The sequence below is a fragment of the Peromyscus maniculatus genome, chromosome 13 (assembly GCF_049852395.1).
Source record: "Peromyscus maniculatus bairdii isolate BWxNUB_F1_BW_parent chromosome 13, HU_Pman_BW_mat_3.1, whole genome shotgun sequence".
NCBI lineage: Eukaryota > Metazoa > Chordata > Mammalia > Rodentia > Cricetidae > Peromyscus > Peromyscus maniculatus.
Window position 1 is genome coordinate 1,467,401 of NC_134864.1, and position 23,511 is coordinate 1,490,911.

Genomic DNA, 23,511 nt, shown 5'->3' on the forward strand with positions numbered 1-23,511 from the left:
AATTGAACCCTAGTGTGCCATGCAAGAAAAACACTCTGCTTTTGAGAAACGGGCATTCTTGCACTCTACTGTATTTCCTATAGGCCTAGTACAGTGAGCTAGCTCCAAACAAAAGAACCGTGCTTCCTACACAAAAGAGGCACATCTAGTTCAACTCAGTATTGGAAACTGAGAAAAACAGGAGCTTCTCTTCAGTCCAATACACTGTACTGGCTGGGAACAGACACGAATGCTATTTGCACTGTGTATAGCCAGAATAGCACAAGAGTGCTCTTCTAAGCCTGAATGAACTCTTGCTGCAAGAATTTGAAACTGAACGTAATTCAACTCTGCCTAAGAAGTTTAAATGAACCCTAGTGTGCCATGCAAGAAAAACACTCTGCTTTTGAGAAACGGGCATTCTTGCACTCTACTATGTTTCCTATAGGGCCAATACAGTGAACTAGCTCAGAACAAAGAACCGTGCATCCTACACAAAAGGGGCACATCTAGTGCAACTCAGTATTGGAAACTGAGTAAAACAGGAGCTTCTCTTCAGTCCAATACACTGTACTGGCTGGGAACAGACGCAAATGCTATTTGCACTGTGTATTGCCAGAATAGCACAAGAGTGCTCTTCTAAGCCTGAATGAACACTTGCTGCTAGAACTATAAATGGAACGTGATTCAACTCCGTTTATTAACTTTAATTGAACCCTAGTGTGCCATGTAAGAAAAACACTCTGCTTTTGAGAAACGTGCATTCTTGCACTCTTGTGTGTTTCCTATAGGCCCAGTCCAGTGAGCTAGGTCAGAAGAAAAGAACCGTGCTTCCTACACAAACGGGGCACATCTAGATCAAATCAGTATTGGAAACTGATTAAAACAGGAGCTTCTTTTCCGTCCAAGACACTGTACAGGCTGGGAACAGACGCGAATGCTATTTGCACTGTGTTTGGCCAGAATAGGACAAGAGTGATCTTCTTAGCCTAAATGAACACTTGCTGCTAGAACTTGAAACGGAACGTGATTCAACTCCGTTTAGTAAGTTTAATTGAACCCTTGTGTGCCATGCAAGAAAAACACTCTGCTTTTGAGAAACGGGCATTCTTGCACTCTACTGTGTTTCCTACAGGGCCAGTACAGTGAGCTAGCTCAGAACAAAGGAACCGTGATTGCTACACAAACGGGGCATATCTAGTTCAACTCAGTATTGGAAACTGAGTAAAACAGGACCTTCTCTTCCGTCCAATACACTGTACTCGCTGGGAACAGACGCGAATGTTATTTGCATTGTGTATGGCCAGAATAGCAAAAGAGTTCTCTTCTAAGCCTCAATGAACACTTGCTGCTAGAACGTGAAACTGAACATAATTCAACTCCGTTTAGGAAGTTTAATTTAACCCTAGTGTGCCATGCAAGAAAAACACTCTGCTTTTGAGAAACGGGCATTCTTGCACTCACTGTATTTCCTATAGTGCCAGTACAGTGAGCTAGCTCTATACAAAAGAACCGTGCTTCCTACACAAAAGAGGCACATCTCGTTCAACGCAGTATTGGAAACTGAGTAAAACAGGAGCTTCTCTTCAGTCCAATACACTGTACTTGCTAGGAACAGACGCGAATGCTATTTGCACTGTTTATGGCCAGAATATCACAAGATTGCTGTTCTTAGCCTGAATGAACACTTGCTGCAAGAATTTGAAACTGAACGTAAATCAACTCTGCATAAGAAGTTTAATTGAACACTAGTGTGCCATGCAAGAAAAACACTCTGCTTTTGAGAAACGGGCATTCTTGCACTCTACAGTGTTTCCTATAGGCCCAGTACAGTGAGCTAGCTCAGAACAAAAGAATTGTGCTTCCTACACAAACGGGGCACATCTAGTTCAACTCAGTATTGGAAACTGAGTAAAACAGGAGCTTCTCTTCAGTCCAATACACTGTGTGGCTGGGAACAGACGCAAATGCTATTTGCACTGTGTATGGCCAGTATAGCAGAAGAGTGCTCTTCTTAGCCTGAATGACCACTTGCTGCTGGAACTTGAAAGGGAACGTGATTCAACTTCGTTTAGGAAGATTAATTGAACCCTAGTAAGCCATGCAAGAAAAACACTCTGGTTTTTAGAAACGGGCATTCTTGCACTCTACTGTGTTTCCTATAGGCCTAGAACATGGAGCGAGTTCAGAAAAAAAGAACCGCGCTTCCTACACAAACGGGGCACATCTAGTTCAACTCAGTATTGGAAACTAAGTAAAACAGGAGCTTCTCCTCAGTCCAATACACTGTACTGGCTGGGGACAGACGCGAATGCTATTTGCACTGTGTATGGCCAGAATAGCACAAGAGTGCTGTTCTTAGCCTGAATGACCACTTGCTGCTAGAAATTGAAACTGAATGTGATTCAACTCTGTTTAGGAAGTTTAATTGAACTCTTGTGTGCCATGCAAGAAAAACACTCTGCTTTTGAGAAACGGGCATTCTTGTACTCTACACTGTTTCCTATCGGCCCAGTACAGTGAGCTAGCTCAGAACAAAAGAACCGTGCTTCCTACACAAACGGGGCATCTAGTTCAAATGAGTATTGGAAACTGAGTAAAACAGGAGCTTCTCTTCAGGCCAATACACTGTACTGGCTGGGAACAGACACGAATGCTTTTTGCACTGTGTATGGCCAGAATAGCACAAGAGTGCTCTTCTAAGCCTGAATGAACACTTGCTGCTAGAACTTGAAACTGAACATAATTCAACTCCGTTTAGGAAGTTTAATTTAACCCTAGTATGCCATGCAAGAAAAACACTCTGCTTTTGAGAAACGGGCATTCTTGTACTTTACTGTGTTTCCTATAGGGCCAGTACAGTGAGCTAGCTCAGAACAAAGAACCGTGCATCCTACACAAAAGGGGCACATCTAGTGCAACTCAGTATTAGAAACTGAGTAAAACAGGAGCTTCTCTTCAGTCCATTACCCTGTACTGGCTGGGAACAGACGCGAAGCCTTTTTGCACTGTGTATGGCCAGAATAGCACAAGAGTGCTCTTCTAAACCTGAATGAACACTTACTGCTAGAACTTGAAACTGAATGTAATTCAACTCCGTTTAGGAAGTTTAATTTAACCCTAGTGTGCCATGAAAAAAAAACACTCTGCTTTTGAAAAAGGGGCATTCTTGCACTCTACTGTGTTTCCTATAGGCCTAGTACATGGAGCGAGTTCAGAACAAAAGAACCGCGCTTCCTACACAAACGGGGCACATCTAGTTCAACTCAGTATTGGAAACTGAGTAAAACAGGAGCTTCTATTCAGTCCAATACACTGTACTGACTGGGAACAGACGCGAATGCTATTTGCACTGTGTATGACCAGAATAGCACATAAGTGATCTTCTTAGCCTAAATGAAAACTTGCTGCTAGAACTTGATACGGAACGTGATTCAATTCCATTTAGGAAGTTTAATTGAAACCTAGTGTGCCATGCAAGAAAAACACTCTGCTTTTGAGAAACGGGCATTCTTTCACTCTACTGTTTTTCCTATAGGCCCAGTACAGTGAGCTAGGTCAGAAGAAAAGAACCGTGCTTCCTACACAAACGGGTCCATTTGGTTCAACTCAGTATTGGAAACTGATTAAAACAGGAGCTTCTCTTCAGTCCAATACACTGTACTGGCTGGGAACAGACACGAATGCTATTTGCACTGTGTATGTCCAGAATAGCACAGAGTGCTCTTCTAAGCCTGAATGAACACTTACTGCTAGAACGTGAAACTGAATGTAATTCAACTCAGTTTAGGAAGTTTAATTGAACCCTAGTGTGCCATGCAAGAAAAACACTCTGCTTTTGAGAAACGGGCATTCTTGCACTCTACTGTGTTTCCTATAGGGCCAGTAGAGTGAGCTAGCTCAGAACAAAAGAACCGTGCTTCCTACAAAAACGGGGCACATCTAGTTCAACTCAGTATTGGAAACTGAGTAAAACAGGAGCTTCTCTTCAGTCCAATACACTGTACAGGCTGCGAACAGAAGCGAATGTTATTTGCATTGTGTATGGCCAGAATAGCAAAAGAGTTCTCTTCTAAGCCTCAATGAACACTTGCTGCTAGAACTTGAAACTGAACATAATTCAACTCCGTTTAGGAAATTTAATTGAACCCTAGTGTGCCATGCAAGAAAAACACTCTGCTTTTGAGAAACGGGCATTCTTGCACTCTACTGTATTTCCTATAGGCCTAGTACAGTGAGCTAGCTCCAAACAAAAGAACCGTGCTTCCTACACAAAAGAGGCACATCTAGTTCAACTCAGTATTGGAAACTGAGAAAAACAGGAGCTTCTCTTCAGTCCAATACACTGTACTGGCTGGGAACAGACACGAATGCTATTTGCACTGTGTATAGCCAGAATAGCACAAGAGTGCTCTTCTAAGCCTGAATGAACTCTTGCTGCAAGAATTTGAAACTGAACGTAATTCAACTCTGCCTAAGAAGTTTAAATGAACCCTAGTGTGCCATGCAAGAAAAACACTCTGCTTTTGAGAAACGGGCATTCTTGCACTCTACTATGTTTCCTATAGGGCCAATACAGTGAACTAGCTCAGAACAAAGAACCGTGCATCCTACACAAAAGGGGCACATCTAGTGCAACTCAGTATTGGAAACTGAGTAAAACAGGAGCTTCTCTTCAGTCCAATACACTGTACTGGCTGGGAACAGACGCAAATGCTATTTGCACTGTGTATTGCCAGAATAGCACAAGAGTGCTCTTCTAAGCCTGAATGAACACTTGCTGCTGGAACTATAAATGGAACGTGATTCAACTCCGTTTATTAACTTTAATTGAACCCTAGTGTGCCATGTAAGAAAAACACTCTGCTTTTGAGAAACGTGCATTCTTGCACTCTTGTGTGTTTCCTATAGGCCCAGTCCAGTGAGCTAGGTCAGAAGAAAAGAACCGTGCTTCCTACACAAACGGGGCACATCTAGATCAAATCAGTATTGGAAACTGATTAAAACAGGAGCTTCTTTTCCGTCCAAGACACTGTACAGGCTGGGAACAGACGCGAATGCTATTTGCACTGTGTTTGGCCAGAATAGGACAAGAGTGATCTTCTTAGCCTAAATGAACACTTGCTGCTAGAACTTGAAACGGAACGTGATTCAACTCCGTTTAGTAAGTTTAATTGAACCCTTGTGTGCCATGCAAGAAAAACACTCTGCTTTTGAGAAACGGGCATTCTTGCACTCTACTGTGTTTCCTACAGGGCCAGTACAGTGAGCTAGCTCAGAACAAAGGAACCGTGATTGCTACACAAACGGGGCATATCTAGTTCAACTCAGTATTGGAAACTGAGTAAAACATGAGCTTCTCTTCCGTCCAATACACTGTACTCGCTGGGAACAGACGCGAATGTTATTTGCATTGTGTATGGCCAGAATAGCAAAAGAGTTCTCTTCTAAGCCTCAATGAACACTTGCTGCTAGAACGTGAAACTGAACATAATTCAACTCCGTTTAGGAAGTTTAATTTAACCCTAGTGTGCCATGCAAGAAAAACACTCTGCTTTTGAGAAACGGGCATTCTTGCACTCACTGTATTTCCTATAGTGCCAGTACAGTGAGCTAGCTCTATACAAAAGAACCGTGCTTCCTACACAAAAGAGGCACATCTCGTTCAACGCAGTATTGGAAACTGAGTAAAACAGGAGCTTCTCTTCAGTCCAATACACTGTACTTGCTAGGAACAGACGCGAATGCTATTTGCACTGTTTATGGCCAGAATATCACAAGATTGCTGTTCTTAGCCTGAATGAACACTTGCTGCAAGAATTTGAAACTGAACGTAAATCAACTCTGCATAAGAAGTTTAATTGAACACTAGTGTGCCATGCAAGAAAAACACTCTGCTTTTGAGAAACGGGCATTCTTGCACTCTACAGTGTTTCCTATAGGCCCAGTACAGTGAGCTAGCTCAGAACAAAAGAATTGTGCTTCCTACACAAACGGGGCACATCTAGTTCAACTCAGTATTGGAAACTGAGTAAAACAGGAGCTTCTCTTCAGTCCAATACACTGTGTGGCTGGGAACAGACGCAAATGCTATTTGCACTGTGTATGGCCAGTATAGCAGAAGAGTGCTCTTCTTAGCCTGAATGACCACTTGCTGCTGGAACTTGAAAGGGAACGTGATTCAACTTCGTTTAGGAAGATTAATTGAACCCTAGTAAGCCATGCAAGAAAAACACTCTGGTTTTTAGAAACGGGCATTCTTGCACTCTACTGTGTTTCCTATAGGCCTAGAACATGGAGCGAGTTCAGAAAAAAAGAACCGCGCTTCCTACACAAACGGGGCACATCTAGTTCAACTCAGTATTGGAAACTAAGTAAAACAGGAGCTTCTCCTCAGTCCAATACACTGTACTGGCTGGGGACAGACGCGAATGCTATTTGCACTGTGTATGGCCAGAATAGCACAAGAGTGCTGTTCTTAGCCTGAATGACCACTTGCTGCTAGAAATTGAAACTGAATGTGATTCAACTCTGTTTAGGAAGTTTAATTGAACTCTTGTGTGCCATGCAAGAAAAACACTCTGCTTTTGAGAAACGGGCATTCTTGTACTCTACACTGTTTCCTATCGGCCCAGTACAGTGAGCTAGCTCAGAACAAAAGAACCGTGCTTCCTACACAAACGGGGCATCTAGTTCAAATGAGTATTGGAAACTGAGTAAAACAGGAGCTTCTCTTCAGGCCAATACACTGTACTGGCTGGGAACAGACACGAATGCTTTTTGCACTGTGTATGGCCAGAATAGCACAAGAGTGCTCTTCTAAGCCTGAATGAACACTTGAGCTAGAACTTGAAACTGAACATAATTCAACTCCGTTTAGGAAGTTTAATTTAACCCTAGTATGCCATGCAAGAAAAACACTCTGCTTTTGAGAAACGGGCATTCTTGTACTTTACTGTGTTTCCTATAGGGCCAGTACAGTGAGCTAGCTCAGAACAAAGAACCGTGCATCCTACACAAAAGGGGCACATCTAGTGCAACTCAGTATTAGAAACTGAGTAAAACAGGAGCTTCTCTTCAGTCCATTACCCTGTACTGGCTGGGAACAGACGCGAAGCCTTTTTGCACTGTGTATGGCCAGAATAGCACAAGAGTGCTCTTCTAAACCTGAATGAACACTTACTGCTAGAACTTGAAACTGAATGTAATTCAACTCCGTTTAGGAAGTTTAATTTAACCCTAGTGTGCCATGAAAAAAAAACACTCTGCTTTTGAAAAAGGGGCATTCTTGCACTCTACTGTGTTTCCTATAGGCCTAGTACATGGAGCGAGTTCAGAACAAAAGAACCGCGCTTCCTACACAAACGGGGCACATCTAGTTCAACTCAGTATTGGAAACTGAGTAAAACAGGAGCTTCTATTCAGTCCAATACACTGTACTGACTGGGAACAGACGCGAATGCTATTTGCACTGTGTATGACCAGAATAGCACATAAGTGATCTTCTTAGCCTAAATGAAAACTTGCTGCTAGAACTTGATACGGAACGTGATTCAATTCCATTTAGGAAGTTTAATTGAAACCTAGTGTGCCATGCAAGAAAAACACTCTGCTTTTGAGAAACGGGCATTCTTTCACTCTACTGTTTTTCCTATAGGCCCAGTACAGTGAGCTAGGTCAGAAGAAAAGAACCGTGCTTCCTACACAAACGGGTCCATTTGGTTCAACTCAGTATTGGAAACTGATTAAAACAGGAGCTTCTCTTCAGTCCAATACACTGTACTGGCTGGGAACAGACACGAATGCCATTTGCACTGTGTATGTCCAGAATAGCACAGAGTGCTCTTCTAAGCCTGAATGAACACTTACTGCTAGAACGTGAAACTGAATGTAATTCAACTCAGTTTAGGAAGTTTAATTGAACCCTAGTGTGCCATGCAAGAAAAACACTCTGCTTTTGAGAAACGGGCATTCTTGCACTCTACTGTGTTTCCTATAGGGCCAGTAGAGTGAGCTAGCTCAGAACAAAAGAACCGTGCTTCCTACAAAAACGGGGCACATCTAGTTCAACTCAGTATTGGAAACTGAGTAAAACAGGAGCTTCTCTTCATTCCAATACACTGTACAGGCTGGGAACAGAAGCGAATGTTATTTGCATTGTGTATGGCCAGAATAGCAAAAGAGTTCTCTTCTAAGCCTCAATGAACACTTGCTGCTAGAACTTGAAACTGAACATAATTCAACTCCGTTTAGGAAATTTAATTGAACCCTAGTGTGCCATGCAAGAAAAACACTCTGCTTTTGAGAAACGGGCATTCTTGCACTCTACTGTATTTCCTATAGGCCTAGTACAGTGAGCTAGCTCCAAACAAAAGAACCGTGCTTCCTACACAAAAGAGGCACATCTAGTTCAACTCAGTATTGGAAACTGAGAAAAACAGGAGCTTCTCTTCAGTCCAATACACTGTACTGGCTGGGAACAGACACGAATGCTATTTGCACTGTGTATAGCCAGAATAGCACAAGAGTGCTCTTCTAAGCCTGAATGAACTCTTGCTGCAAGAATTTGAAACTGAACGTAATTCAACTCTGCCTAAGAAGTTTAAATGAACCCTAGTGTGCCATGCAAGAAAAACACTCTGCTTTTGAGAAACGGGCATTCTTGCACTCTACTATGTTTCCTATAGGGCCAATACAGTGAACTAGCTCAGAACAAAGAACCGTGCATCCTACACAAAAGGGGCACATCTAGTGCAACTCAGTATTGGAAACTGAGTAAAACAGGAGCTTCTCTTCAGTCCAATACACTGTACTGGCTGGGAACAGACGCAAATGCTATTTGCACTGTGTATTGCCAGAATAGCACAAGAGTGCTCTTCTAAGCCTGAATGAACACTTGCTGCTAGAACTATAAATGGAACGTGATTCAACTCCGTTTATTAACTTTAATTGAACCCTAGTGTGCCATGTAAGAAAAACACTCTGCTTTTGAGAAACGTGCATTCTTGCACTCTTGTGTGTTTCCTATAGGCCCAGTCCAGTGAGCTAGGTCAGAAGAAAAGAACCGTGCTTCCTACACAAACGGGGCACATCTAGATCAAATCAGTATTGGAAACTGATTAAAACAGGAGCTTCTTTTCCGTCCAAGACACTGTACAGGCTGGGAACAGACGCGAATGCTATTTGCACTGTGTTTGGCCAGAATAGGACAAGAGTGATCTTCTTAGCCTAAATGAACACTTGCTGCTAGAACTTGAAACGGAACGTGATTCAACTCCGTTTAGTAAGTTTAATTGAACCCTTGTGTGCCATGCAAGAAAAACACTCTGCTTTTGAGAAACGGGCATTCTTGCACTCTACTGTGTTTCCTACAGGGCCAGTACAGTGAGCTAGCTCAGAACAAAGGAACCGTGATTGCTACACAAACGGGGCATATCTAGTTCAACTCAGTATTGGAAACTGAGTAAAACAGGACCTTCTCTTCCGTCCAATACACTGTACTCGCTGGGAACAGACGCGAATGTTATTTGCATTGTGTATGGCCAGAATAGCAAAAGAGTTCTCTTCTAAGCCTCAATGAACACTTGCTGCTAGAACGTGAAACTGAACATAATTCAACTCCGTTTAGGAAGTTTAATTTAACCCTAGTGTGCCATGCAAGAAAAACACTCTGCTTTTGAGAAACGGGCATTCTTGCACTCACTGTATTTCCTATAGTGCCAGTACAGTGAGCTAGCTCTATACAAAAGAACCGTGCTTCCTACACAAAAGAGGCACATCTCGTTCAACGCAGTATTGGAAACTGAGTAAAACAGGAGCTTCTCTTCAGTCCAATACACTGTACTTGCTAGGAACAGACGCGAATGCTATTTGCACTGTTTATGGCCAGAATATCACAAGATTGCTGTTCTTAGCCTGAATGAACACTTGCTGCAAGAATTTGAAACTGAACGTAAATCAACTCTGCATAAGAAGTTTAATTGAACACTAGTGTGCCATGCAAGAAAAACACTCTGCTTTTGAGAAACGGGCATTCTTGCACTCTACAGTGTTTCCTATAGGCCCAGTACAGTGAGCTAGCTCAGAACAAAAGAATTGTGCTTCCTACGCAAACGGGGCACATCTAGTTCAACTCAGTATTGGAAACTGAGTAAAACAGGAGCTTCTCTTCAGTCCAATACACTGTGTGGCTGGGAACAGACGCAAATGCTATTTGCACTGTGTATGGCCAGTATAGCAGAAGAGTGCTCTTCTTAGCCTGAATGACCACTTGCTGCTGGAACTTGAAAGGGAACGTGATTCAACTTCGTTTAGGAAGATTAATTGAACCCTAGTAAGCCATGCAAGAAAAACACTCTGGTTTTTAGAAACGGGCATTCTTGCACTCTACTGTGTTTCCTATAGGCCTAGAACATGGAGCGAGTTCAGAAAAAAAGAACCGCGCTTCCTACACAAACGGGGCACATCTAGTTCAACTCAGTATTGGAAACTAAGTAAAACAGGAGCTTCTCTTCAGTCCAATACACTGTACTGGCTGGGGACAGACGCGAATGCTATTTGCACTGTGTATGGCCAGAATAGCACAAGAGTGCTGTTCTTAGCCTGAATGACCACTTGCTGCTAGAAATTGAAACTGAATGTGATTCAACTCTGTTTAGGAAGTTTAATTGAACTCTTGTGTGCCATGCAAGAAAAACACTCTGCTTTTGAGAAACGGGCATTCTTGTACTCTACACTGTTTCCTATCGGCCCAGTACAGTGAGCTAGCTCAGAACAAAAGAACCGTGCTTCCTACACAAACGGGGCATCTAGTTCAAATGAGTATTGGAAACTGAGTAAAACAGGAGCTTCTCTTCAGGCCAATACACTGTACTGGCTGGGAACAGACACGAATGCTTTTTGCACTGTGTATGGCCAGAATAGCACAAGAGTGCTCTTCTAAGCCTGAATGAACACTTGCTGCTAGAACTTGAAACTGAACGTAATTCAACTCCGTTTAGGAAGTTTAATTTAACCCTAGTATGCCATGCAAGAAAAACACTCTGCTTTTGAGAAACGGGCATTCTTGCACTTTACTGTGTTTCCTATAGGGCCAGTACAGTGAGCTAGCTCAGAACAAAGAACCGTGCATCCTACACAAAAGGGGCACATCTAGTGCAACTCAGTATTAGAAACTGAGTAAAACAGGAGCTTCTCTTCAGTCCATTACCCTGTACTGGCTGGGAACAGACGCGAAGCCTTTTTGCACTGTGTATGGCCAGAATAGCACAAGAGTGCTCTTCTAAACCTGAATGAACACTTGCTGCTAGAACTTGAAACTGAACGTAATTCAACTCCGTTTAGGAAGTTTAATTTAACCCTAGTATGCCATGCAAGAAAAACACTCTGCTTTTGAGAAACGGGCATTCTTGCACTCTACTGTGTTTCCTATAGGCCTATTACATGGAGCGAGTTCAGAACAAAAGAACCGCGCTTCCTACACAAACGGGGCACATCTAGTTCAACTCAGTATTGGAAACTGAGTAAAACAGGAGCTTCTATTCAGTCCAATACACTGTACTGACTGGGAACAGACGCGAATGCTATTTGCACTGTGTATGACCAGAATAGCACATAAGTGATCTTCTTAGCCTAAATGAAAACTTGCTGCTAGAACTTGATACGGAACGTGATTCAATTCCATTTAGGAAGTTTAATTGAAACCTAGTGTGCCATGCAAGAAAAACACTCTGCTTTTGAGAAACGGGCATTCTTTCACTCTACTGTTTTTCCTATAGGCCCAGTACAGTGAGCTAGGTCAGAAGAAAAGAACCGTGCTCCTACACAAACGGGTCCATTTGGTTCAACTCAGTATTGGAAACTGATTAAAACAGGAGCTTCTCTTCAGTCCAATACACTGTACTGGCTGGGAACAGACACGAATGCTATTTGCACTGTGTATGTCCAGAATAGCACAGAGTGCTCTTCTAAGCCTGAATGAACACTTACTGCTAGAACGTGAAACTGAATGTAATTCAACTCAGTTTAGGAAGTTTAATTGAACCCTAGTGTGCCATGCAAGAAAAACACTCTGCTTTTGAGAAACGGGCATTCTTGCACTCTACTGTGTTTCCTATAGGGCCAGTACAGTGAGCTAGCTCAGAACAAAAGAACCGTGCTTCCTACACAAACGGGGCATATCTAGTTCAACTCAGTATTGGAAACTGAGTAAAACAGGAGCTTCTCTTCAGTCCAATACACTGTACTGGCTGGGAACAGACGCGAAGCATTTTTGCACTGTGTATGGCCAGAATAGCGCAAGAGTGCTCTTCTTTGCCTGACTGAACACTTGCTGCTAGAACTTGAAAAGGAACGTGATTCAACTCCGTTTATTAACTTTAATTGAACCCTAGTGTGCCATGTAAGAAAAACACTCTGCTTTTGAGAAACGTGCATTCTTGCACTCTTGTGTGTTTCCTATAGGCCCAGTCCAGTGAGCTAGGTCAGAAGAAAAGAACCGTGCTTCCTACGCAAACGGGTCACATCTAGATCAAATCAGTATTGGAAACTGATTAAAACAGGAGCTTCTCGTCAGTTCATTACACTGTACTGGCTGGGAACAGATGCGAATGCTATTTGCACTGTGTATGGCCAGAATAGCACAAGAGGGCTCCTCTTAGCCTGAATGAACACTTGCTGCTAGAACTTGAAACTGAACGTGATTCAACTCCGTTTAGGAAGTTTAATTGAACCCTAGTGTGCAATGTAAGAAAAACACACTGCTTTTGAGAAACGGGCATTCTTGCACTCTACTGTGTTTCCTATTGGCCCAGTACAGTGAGCTAGCTCAGAACAAAAGAACCGTGCTTCCTACACAAACGGGGCACATCTAGTTCAACTCAGTATTGGAAACTGAGTAAAACAGGAGCTTCTTGTCAGTCCAATACACTGTACAGGCTAGGAACAGACGCGAATGCTATTTGCACTGTGTATGGCCAGAATAGCACATGAGTGATCATCTTAGCCTAAATGAACACTTGCTGCTAGAACTTGAAACGGAACGTGATTCAATTCCGTTTAGGAAGTTTAATTGAACCCTAGTGTGCCATTAAGAAAAACACTCTGATTTTGAGAAACGGTCATTCTTGCACTCTACTGTGTTTCCTATAGGCCCAGTACAGTGAGCTAGCTCAGAACAAAAGAACCGTGCTTCCTACACAAACGGGGCAAATCTAGTTCAATTCAGTATTGGAAAGTGAGTAAAACAGGAGTTTCTCTTCAGTCCAATATACTATACTGGCTGGGAACAGACGCGAAGGCTTTTTGCACTGTGTATGGCCAGAATAGCGCAAGAGTGCTCTTCTTAGCCTGAATGAACACTTGCTGCTAGAACTTGAAACGGAACGTGATTCAACTCCGTTTATTAACTTTAATTGAACCCTAGTGTGCCATGTAATAAAAACACTCTGCTTTTGAGAAACGGGCATTCTTGCACTCTACTGTGTTTCCTATAGGCCCAGTACAGTGAGCTAGCTCAGAACAAAAGAACCGTGCTTCCTACGCAAACGGGTCACATCTAGATCAAATCAGTATTGGAAACTGATTAAAACAGGATCTTTTCTTCAGTCCAATACACTGTACTGGCTGGGAACAGACACGAATGCTATTTGCACTGTGTATGGCCACAATAGCACAAGAGTGATCTTCTAAGCCTGAATGAACACTTGCTGCTAGAACTTGAAACCTAACGTAATTCCACTCATTTAGTAAGTTTAATTGAACCTTAGTGTGCCATTTAAGAAAAATCCACTGCTTTTGAGAAACGGGCATTCTTGCACTCTACGGTGTTTCCTATAGGCCCAGTAGAGTGAGCTAGCTCAGAACAAAAGAACCGCACTTCCTAAACAACGGGGCACATCTAGTTCAACTCAGTATTGGAAACTGAGTAAAACAGGAGCTTCTCTTCAGTCCAATACACTGTACTGGCTGGAACAGCCGCAAATGCTATTTGCACTGTGTATGGCCAGGTTAGCACAAGAGTGCTGTTCTTAGCCTGAATGAACACTTGCTGCTAGACATTGAAACGGAACGTAATTCACCTCCGTTTAGGAAGTTTAATTGAACCCTAGTGTGCCATGCAAGAAAAACACTCTGCTTTTGGGAAACGGGCATTCTTGCACTCTACTGTGTTTCCTATAGGCCCAGTACAGTGAGCTAGCTCAGAACAAAAGAACCGTGCTTCCTACAGAAACGGGGCACATCTAGTTGAACTCAGTATTGGAAACTTAGTAAAACAGGAGCTTCTCTTCAGTCCAATACACTGTGTGGCTGGGAACAGACGCAAATGCTATTTGCACTGTGTCTGGCCAGTATAGCAGAAGAGTGCTCTGCTTAGCCTGAATGAACAATTGCTGCTAGAACTTGAAAGGGAACATGATTCAACTTCGTTTAGGAAGATTAATTGAACCCTAGTAAGCCATGCAAGAAAAACACTCTGCTTTTGAGAAACGGGCATTCTTGCACTCTACTGTGTTTCCTATAGGCCTAGTACAGTGAGCTAGCTCAGAACAAAAGAACCGTGCTTCCTACACAAACGAGGCACATCTAGTTCAACTCTGTATTGGAAACTGAGTAAAACAGGAGCTTCTCTTCAGTCCAATACCCTGTACTGGCTGGGAACAGACGCGAAGCCTTGTGCACTGTGTATGGCAAGAATAGCACAAGAGTGCTGTTCTTAGCCTGAATGAACCCTTGCTGCTAGAACTTGAAACTGAACGTGATTCAATTCCGTTTAGGAAGTTTAATTGAACCCTAGTGTGCCATGCAAGAAAAACACTCTGCTTTTTAGAAACGGGCATTCTTGCACTCTACTGTGTTTCCTATAGGGCCAGTACAGTGAGCTAGCTCAGAACAAAAGAACTGTGCTTCCTACACAAACGTGGCATATCTAATTCAACTCAGTATTGGAAACTAAGTAAAACAGGAGCTTCTCTTCAGTCCAATACACTGTACTGGCTGGGAACAGACGCGAATGCTATTTGCACTGTGTATGGCCAGAATAGCACAAGAGTACTCTTCTTAGCCTGAATGAACCCTTGCTGCTAGAAACTGAAACTGAATGTGATTCAACTCCGTTTAAGAAGTTTAATTGAACCCTAGTGTGCCATGCAAGAAAAACACTCCGCTGTTGAGAAACGGGCATTCTTGCACTCTACTGTGTTTCCTATAGTACCAGTACAGTGAGCTAGCTCACAACAAAAGATCTGTGCTTCCTAAACAAACGGTGCATATCTATTTCAACTCAGTATTGGAAACTAAGTAAAACAGGAGCTTCTCTTCAGTCCAATACACTGTACTTGCTGGGAACAGAAGCATATGCTATTTGCCCCGTGTATGGCCAGAATAGCACAAGAGTGCTGTTCTTAACCTGAATGAACCCTTGCTGCTAGAACTTGAAACTGAACGTGATTCAACTCCGTTTAGGAAGTTTAATTGAACCCTAGTGTGGCATGCAAGAAAAACACTCTGCTTTTAAGAAACGGGCATTCTCGCACTCTACTGTGTTTCCTATAGGGCCAGTACAGTGAGCTAGCTCACAACAAAAGAACTGTGCATTGTACACAAACGGGGCATATCTAGTTCAACTCAGTATTGGAAACTAAGTAAAACAGGAGCTTTTCTTCAGTCCAATACACTGTACTGGCTGGGAACAGACGCGAATGCTATTTGCACTGTGTATGGCCAGAATAGCATAAGAGTTCTGTTCTTAGCCTGAATGAACCCTTGCTGGTAGAACATGAAACTGAACGAGGATCAACTCCGTTTAGGAAGTTTAATCGAACCCTAGAGTGCCATGCAAGAAAAACACTCTGCTTTTGAGAAACGGGCATTCTTGCACTAGACTGTGTTTCCTATAGGGCCAGTACAGTGAGCTAGCTCACAACAAAGGAACTGTGCTTCCTACATAAACGGGGCATATCTAGTTCTACTCATTATTGGAAACTAAGTAAAACAGGAGGTTCTCTTCAGTCCAATACACTGTATTTGCTGGGAACAGTTGCGATTGCTATTTGCACTGTGTTTGGCCAGAATAGCACAAGAGTGCTATTCTTTGTCTGAATGATCCCTTGCTGCTATAACTTGAAACTGAACGTGATTCAAATCCGTTTAGGAAGTTTAATTGAACCCTAGTGTGCCATGCAAGAAAAACACTCTGCTTTTGAGAAACGGGCATTCTTGCACTCTACTGTGTTTCCTTTAGGGCCAGTACAGTGAGCTACTCAGAAGAAAAGAACTGTGCTTCCTACACAAACAGGGCATATCTAGTTGAACTCAGTATTGGAAAATAAGTAAAAGAGGAGGTTCTCTTCAGTCCAATACACTGTACTTGCTGGGAGCAGAAGCGAATGCTATTTGCACTGTGTATGGCCAGAATAGAACAAGAGTGCTGTTCTAAGCCTGAGTGAACCCTTGCTGCTAGAACTTGAAACTGTACGTGATTCAACTCCGTTTAGGAAGTTTAATTGAGCCCTAGTGTGCCATGCAAGAAAAACACTCTGCTTTTGAGAAACGGGCATTCTTGCACTCTACTGTGTTTCCTATAGGGCAAGTACAGTGATTTAGCTCACAACAAAACAACTGTGCATCGTACACAAACAGGGCATATCGAGTTCAACTCTGTATTGGAAACTAAGTAAAACAGGAGCTTCTCTTCAGTCCAATACACTGTACTGGCTGGGAACAGATGCGAATGCTATTTGCACTGTGTATGGCCAGAATAGCACAAGAGTGCTGTTCTTAGCTTGAGTGAACCCTTGTTGCTGTAGAACTTGAAAGTGAACGTGATTCAACTCTGTTTAGGAAGTTTAATTGAACACTAGTGTGCCATGCAAGAAAAACACTCTGCTTTTGAAAAACGGGCATTCTTGCACTCTCCTGTGTTTCCTATAGGGCCAGTACAGTGAGCTAGCTCACAACAAAATAACTGTGCTTCCTACACAAACGGGGCATATCTAGTTCAACTCAGTATTGGAAACTAAGTAAAACAGGAGCTCTCTTCAGTCCAATATAGTGTACTTGCTGGGAACAGACGCGAATGCTATTTGCCCTGTGTATGGCAAGAATAGCACAAGAGTGCTGATCTTAGCCTGAATGAACCCTTGCTGCTGGAACTTGAAAATGAACGTGATTCAACACAGATTAGGAAGTTTAATTGAGCCCTAGTGTGCCATGAAAGAAAAACACTCTGCTTTTGAGAAACGGGCATTCTTGCACTCTACATTGTTTCCTATAGGGCAAGTACAGTGAGCTATCTCACTACAAAAGAACTGTGATTCGTACAGAAACGGGGCATATCTAGTTCAACTCAGTATTGGAAACTAAGTAAAACAGGAGCTTCTATTCAGTCCAATACACTGTACTTGCTGGGAACAGATGCGAATGCTATTTGCACTGTGTATGGCCAGAATAGTACAAGAGTGCTATTCTTAGCCTGAATGAACCCTTGCTACTATAACTTGAAACTGAACGTGATTCAACTCCGTTTAGGAAGTTTAATTGATTCCTAGTGTGCCAGGCAAGAAAAACACTCTGCTTTTGAGAAACGGGCATTCTTGCACTCTACTGTGTTTCCTATAGGGCCAGTAGAGTGAGCTAGCTCAGAACAAAAGAACCGTGCTTCCTACAAAAACGGGGCACATCTAGTTCAACTCTTATTGGAAACTGAGTAAAACAGGAGCTTCTTTTCAGTCCAATACACTGTACAGGCTGGGAACAGACTCAAATGCAATTTGCACTGTGTATGGCCAGAATAGCACAAGATTGCTGTTCTTAGCCTGAATGAACACTTGCTGCTAGAATTTGAAACTGAACGTAATTCAACTCCGCATAGGAAGTTTAATTGAACCCTGGTGTGCCATGCAAGAAAAACACTCTGCTTTTGAGAAACGGGCATTCTTGCACTCTACTGTGTTTCCTATAGGCCTAGTACAGTGAGCTAGCTCAGAACAAAAGAACCGTGCTTCCTACAGAAACGGGGCACATCTAGTTCAACTCAGTATTGGAAACTGAGTAAAACAGGAGCTTCTCTTCAGTCCAATACACTGTACTGGCTGGGAACAGACACGAATGATATTTGCACTGTGTATAGCCAGAATAGCACAAGAGTGCTCTTCTAAGCCTGAATGAACTCTTGCTGCTAGAACTTGAAACTGAACGAAATTCAAATCCGTTTAGGAAGTTTAATTTAACCCTAGTATGCCATGCAAGAAAAACACTCTGCTTTTGAGAAACGGGCATTCTTGCACTCTACTATGTTTCCTATAGGGCCAATACAGTGAACTAGCTCAGAACAAAGAACCGTGCATCCTACACAAAAGGGGCACATCTAGTGCAACTCAGTATTGGAAACTGAGTAAAACAGGAGCTTCTCTTCAGTCCAATACACTGTACTGGCTGGGAACAGACGCAAATGCTATTTGCACTGTGTATTGCCAGAATAGCACAAGAGTGCTCTTCTAAGCCTGAATGAACACTTGCTGCTAGAACTATAAATGGAACGTGATTCAACTTTGTTTATCAACTTTAATTGAACCCTAGTGTGCCATGCAAGAAAAACACTCTGCTTTTGAGAAACGGGCATTCTTGCACTCTACTGTGTTTCCTATAGGGCCAGTACAGTGAGCTAGCTCAGAACAAAAAAACTGTGCTTCCTACACAAACGGGGCACATCTAGTTCGACTCTATTGGAAACTGAGTAAAACAGGAGCTTCTTTTCCGTCCAAGACACTGTACAGGCTGGGAACAGACGCGAATGCTATTTGCACTGTGTTTGGCCAGAATAGGACAAGAGTGATCTTCTTAGCCTAAATGAACACTTGCTGCTAGAACATGAAACGGAACGTGATTCAACTCCGTTTAGTAAGTTTAATTGAACCCTTGTGTGCCATGCAAGAAAAACACTCTGCTTTTGAGAAACGGGCATTCTTGCACTCTACTGTGTTTCCTACAGGGCCAGTACAGTGAGCTAGCTCAGAACAAAGGAACCGTGATTGCTACACAAACGGGGCATATCTAGTTCAACTCAGTATTGGAAACTGAGTAAAACAGGAGCTTCTCTTCCGTCCAATACACTGTACTCGCTGGGAACAGACGCGAATGTTATTTGCATTGTGTATGGCCAGAATAGCAAAAGAGTTCTCTTCTAAGCCTCAATGAACACTTGCTGCTAGAACGTGAAACTGAACATAATTCAACTCCGTTTAGGAAGTTTAATTTAACCCTAGTGTGCCATGCAAGAAAAACACTCTGCTTTTGAGAAACGGGCATTCTTGCACTCACTGTATTTCCTATAGTGCCAGTACAGTGAGCTAGCTCTATACAAAAGAACCGTGCTTCCTACACAAAAGAGGCACATCTCGTTCAACGCAGTATTGGAAACTGAGTAAAACAGGAGCTTCTCTTCAGTCCAATACACTGTACTTGCTAGGAACAGACGCGAATGCTATTTGCACTGTTTATGGCCAGAATATCACAAGATTGCTGTTCTTAGCCTGAATGAACACTTGCTGCAAGAATTTGAAACTGAACGTAAATCAACTCTGCATAAGAAGTTTAATTGAACACTAGTGTGCCATGCAAGAAAAACACTCTGCTTTTGAGAAACGGGCATTCTTGCACTCTACAGTGTTTCCTATAGGCCCAGTACAGTGAGCTAGCTCAGAACAAAAGAATTGTGCTTCCTACACAAACGGGGCACATCTAGTTCAACTCAGTATTGGAAACTGAGTAAAACAGGAGCTTCTCTTCAGTCCAATACACTGTGTGGCTGGGAACAGACGCAAATGCTATTTGCACTGTGTATGGCCAGTATAGCAGAAGAGTGCTCTTCTTAGCCTGAATGACCACTTGCTGCTGGAACTTGAAAGGGAACGTGATTCAACTTCGTTTAGGAAGATTAATTGAACCCTAGTAAGCCATGCAAGAAAAACACTCTGGTTTTTAGAAACGGGCATTCTTGCACTCTACTGTGTTTCCTATAGGCCTAGAACATGGAGCGAGTTCAGAAAAAAAGAACCGCGCTTCCTACACAAACGGGGCACATCTAGTTCAACTCAGTATTGGAAACTAAGTAAAACAGGAGCTTCTCTTCAGTCCAATACACTGTACTGGCTGGGGACAGACGCGAATGCTATTTGCACTGTGTATGGCCAGAATAGCACAAGAGTGCTGTTCTTAGCCTGAATGACCACTTGCTGCTAGAAATTGAAACTGAATGTGATTCAACTCTGTTTAGGAAGTTTAATTGAACTCTTGTGTGCCATGCAAGAAAAACACTCTGCTTTTGAGAAACGGGCATTCTTGTACTCTACACTGTTTCCTATCGGCCCAGTACAGAGAGCTAGCTCAGAACAAAAGAACCGTGCTTCCTACACAAACGGGGCATCTAGTTCAAATGAGTATTGGAAACTGAGTAAAACAGGAGCTTCTCTTCAGGCCAATACACTGTACTGGCTGGGAACAGACACGAATGCTTTTTGCACTGTGTATGGCCAGAATAGCACAAGAGTGCTCTTCTAAGCCTGAATGAACACTTGCTGCTAGAACTTGAAACTGAACGTAATTCAACTCCGTTTAGGAAGTTTAATTTAACCCTAGTATGCCATGCAAGAAAAACACTCTGCTTTTGAGAAACGGGCATTCTTGCACTTTACTGTGTTTCCTATAGGGCCAGTACAGTGAGCTAGCTCAGAACAAAGAACCGTGCATCCTACACAAAAGGGGCACATCTAGTGCAACTCAGTATTAGAAACTGAGTAAAACAGGAGCTTCTCTTCAGTCCATTACCCTGTACTGGCTGGGAACAGACGCGAAGCCTTTTTGCACTGTGTATGGCCAGAATAGCAGAAGAGTGCTCTTCTAAACCTGAATGAACACTTACTGCTAGAACTTGAAACTGAATGTAATTCAACTCCGTTTAGGAAGTTTAATTTAACCCTAGTGTGCCATGAAAAAAAAACACTCTGCTTTTGAAAAAGGGGCATTCTTGCACTCTACTGTGTTTCCTATAGGCCTAGTACATGGAGCGAGTTCAGAACAAAAGAACCGCGCTTCCTACACAAACGGGGCACATCTAGTTCAACTCAGTATTGGAAACTGAGTAAAACAGGAGCTTCTATTCAGTCCAATACACTGTACTGACTGGGAACAGACGCGAATGCTATTTGCACTGTGTATGACCAGAATAGCACATAAGTGATCTTCTTAGCCTAAATGAAAACTTGCTGCTAGAACATGATACGGAACGTGATTCAATTCCATTTAGGAAGTTTAATTGAAACCTAGTGTGCCATGCAAGAAAAACACTCTGCTTTTGAGAAACGGGCATTCTTTCACTCTACTGTTTTTCCTATAGGCCCAGTACAGTGAGCTAGGTCAGAAGAAAAGAACCGTGCTTCCTACACAAACGGGTCCATTTGGTTCAACTCAGTATTGGAAACTGATTAAAACAGGAGCTTCTCTTCAGTCCAATACACTGTACTGGCTGGGAACAGACACGAATGCTATTTGCACTGTGTATGTCCAGAATAGCACAGAGTGCTCTTCTAAGCCTGAATGAACACTTACTGCTAGAACGTGAAACTGAATGTAATTCAACTCAGTTTAGGAAGTTTAATTGAACCCTAGTGTGCCATGCAAGAAAAACACTCTGCTTTTGAGAAACGGGCATTCTTGCACTCTACTGTGTTTCCTATAGGGCCAGTACAGTGAGCTAGCTCAGAACAAAAGAACCGTGCTTCCTACACAAACGGGGCATATCTAGTTCAACTCAGTATTGGAAACTGAGTAAAACAGGAGCTTCTCTTCAGTCCAATACACTGTACTCGCTGGGAACAGAAGCGAATGTTATTTGCATTGTGTATGGCCAGAATAGCAAAAGAGTTCTCTTCTAAGCCTCAATGAACACTTGCTGCTAGAACTTGAAACTGAACATAATTCAACTCCGTTTAGGAAATTTAATTGAACCCTAGTGTGCCATGCAAGAAAAACACTCTGCTTTTGAGAAACGGGCATTCTTGCACTCTACTGTATTTCCTATAGTGCCAGGACAGTGAGCTAGCTCCAAACAAAAGAACCGTGCTTCCTACACAAAAGAGGCACATCTAGTTCAACTCAGTATTGGAAACTGAGAAAAACAGGAGCTTCTCTTCAGTCCAATACACTGTACTTGCTAGGAACAGACGCGAATGCTATTTGCACTGTGTATGGCCAGAATAGCACAAGAGTGCAATTCTTAGCCTGAATGAACACTTGCTGCAAGAATTTGAAACTGAACGTAATTCAACTCTGCATAAGAAGTTTAAATGAACCCTAGTGTGCCATGCAAGAAAAACACTCTGCTTTTGAGAAACGGGCATTCTTGCACTCTACTGTGTTTCCTATAGGCCCAGTACAGTGAGCTAGCTCAGAACAAAAGAACCGTGCTTCCTACACAAACGGGGCACATCGAGTTCAACTCAGTATTGGAAACTGAGTAAAACAGGTGCTTCTCTTCAGTCTAATACACTGTACTGGCTGGGAACAGACGCGAAGCCTTTTTGCACTGTGTATGGCCAGAATAGCGCAAGAGTGCTCTTCTTTGCCTGACTGAACACTTGCTGCTAGAACTTGAAAAGGAACGTGATTCAACTCCGTTTATTAACTTTAATTGAACCCTAGTGTGCCATGTAAGAAAAACACTCTGCTTTTGAGAAACGTGCATTCTTGCACTCTTGTGTGTTTCCTATAGGCCCAGTCCAGTGAGCTAGGTCAGAAGAAAAGAACCGTGCTTCCTACGCAAACGGGTCACATCTAGATCAAATCAGTATTGGAAACTGATTAAAACAGGAGCTTCTCGTCAGTTCATTACACTGTACTGGCTGGGAACAGATGCGAATGCTATTTGCACTGTGTATGGCCAGAATAGCACAAGAGGGCTCCTCTTAGCCTGAATGAACACTTGCTGCTAGAACTTGAAACTGAACGTGATTCAACTCCGTTTAGGAAGTTTAATTGAACCCTAGTGTGCAATGCAAGAAAAACACACTGCTTTTGAGAAACGGGCATTCTTGCACTCTACTGTGTTTCCTATTGGCCCAGTACAGTGAGCTAGCTCAGAACAAAAGAACCGTGCTTCCTACACAAACGGGGCACATCTAGTTCAACTCAGTATTGGAAACTGAGTAAAACAGGAGCTTCTTGTCAGTCCAATACACTGTACAGGCTAGGAACAGACGCGAATGCTATTTGCACTGTGTATGGCCAGAATAGCACATGAGTGATCATCTTAGCCTAAATGAACACTTGCTGCTAGAACTTGAAACGGAACGTGATTCAATTCCGTTTAGGAAGTTTAATTGAACCCTAGTGTGCCATGCAAGAAAAACACTCTGATTTTGAGAAACGGTCATTCTTGCACTCTACTGTGTTTCCTATAGGCCCAGTACAGTGAGCTAGCTCAGAACAAAAGAACCGTGCTTCCTACACAAACGGGGCAAATCTAGTTCAATTCAGTAT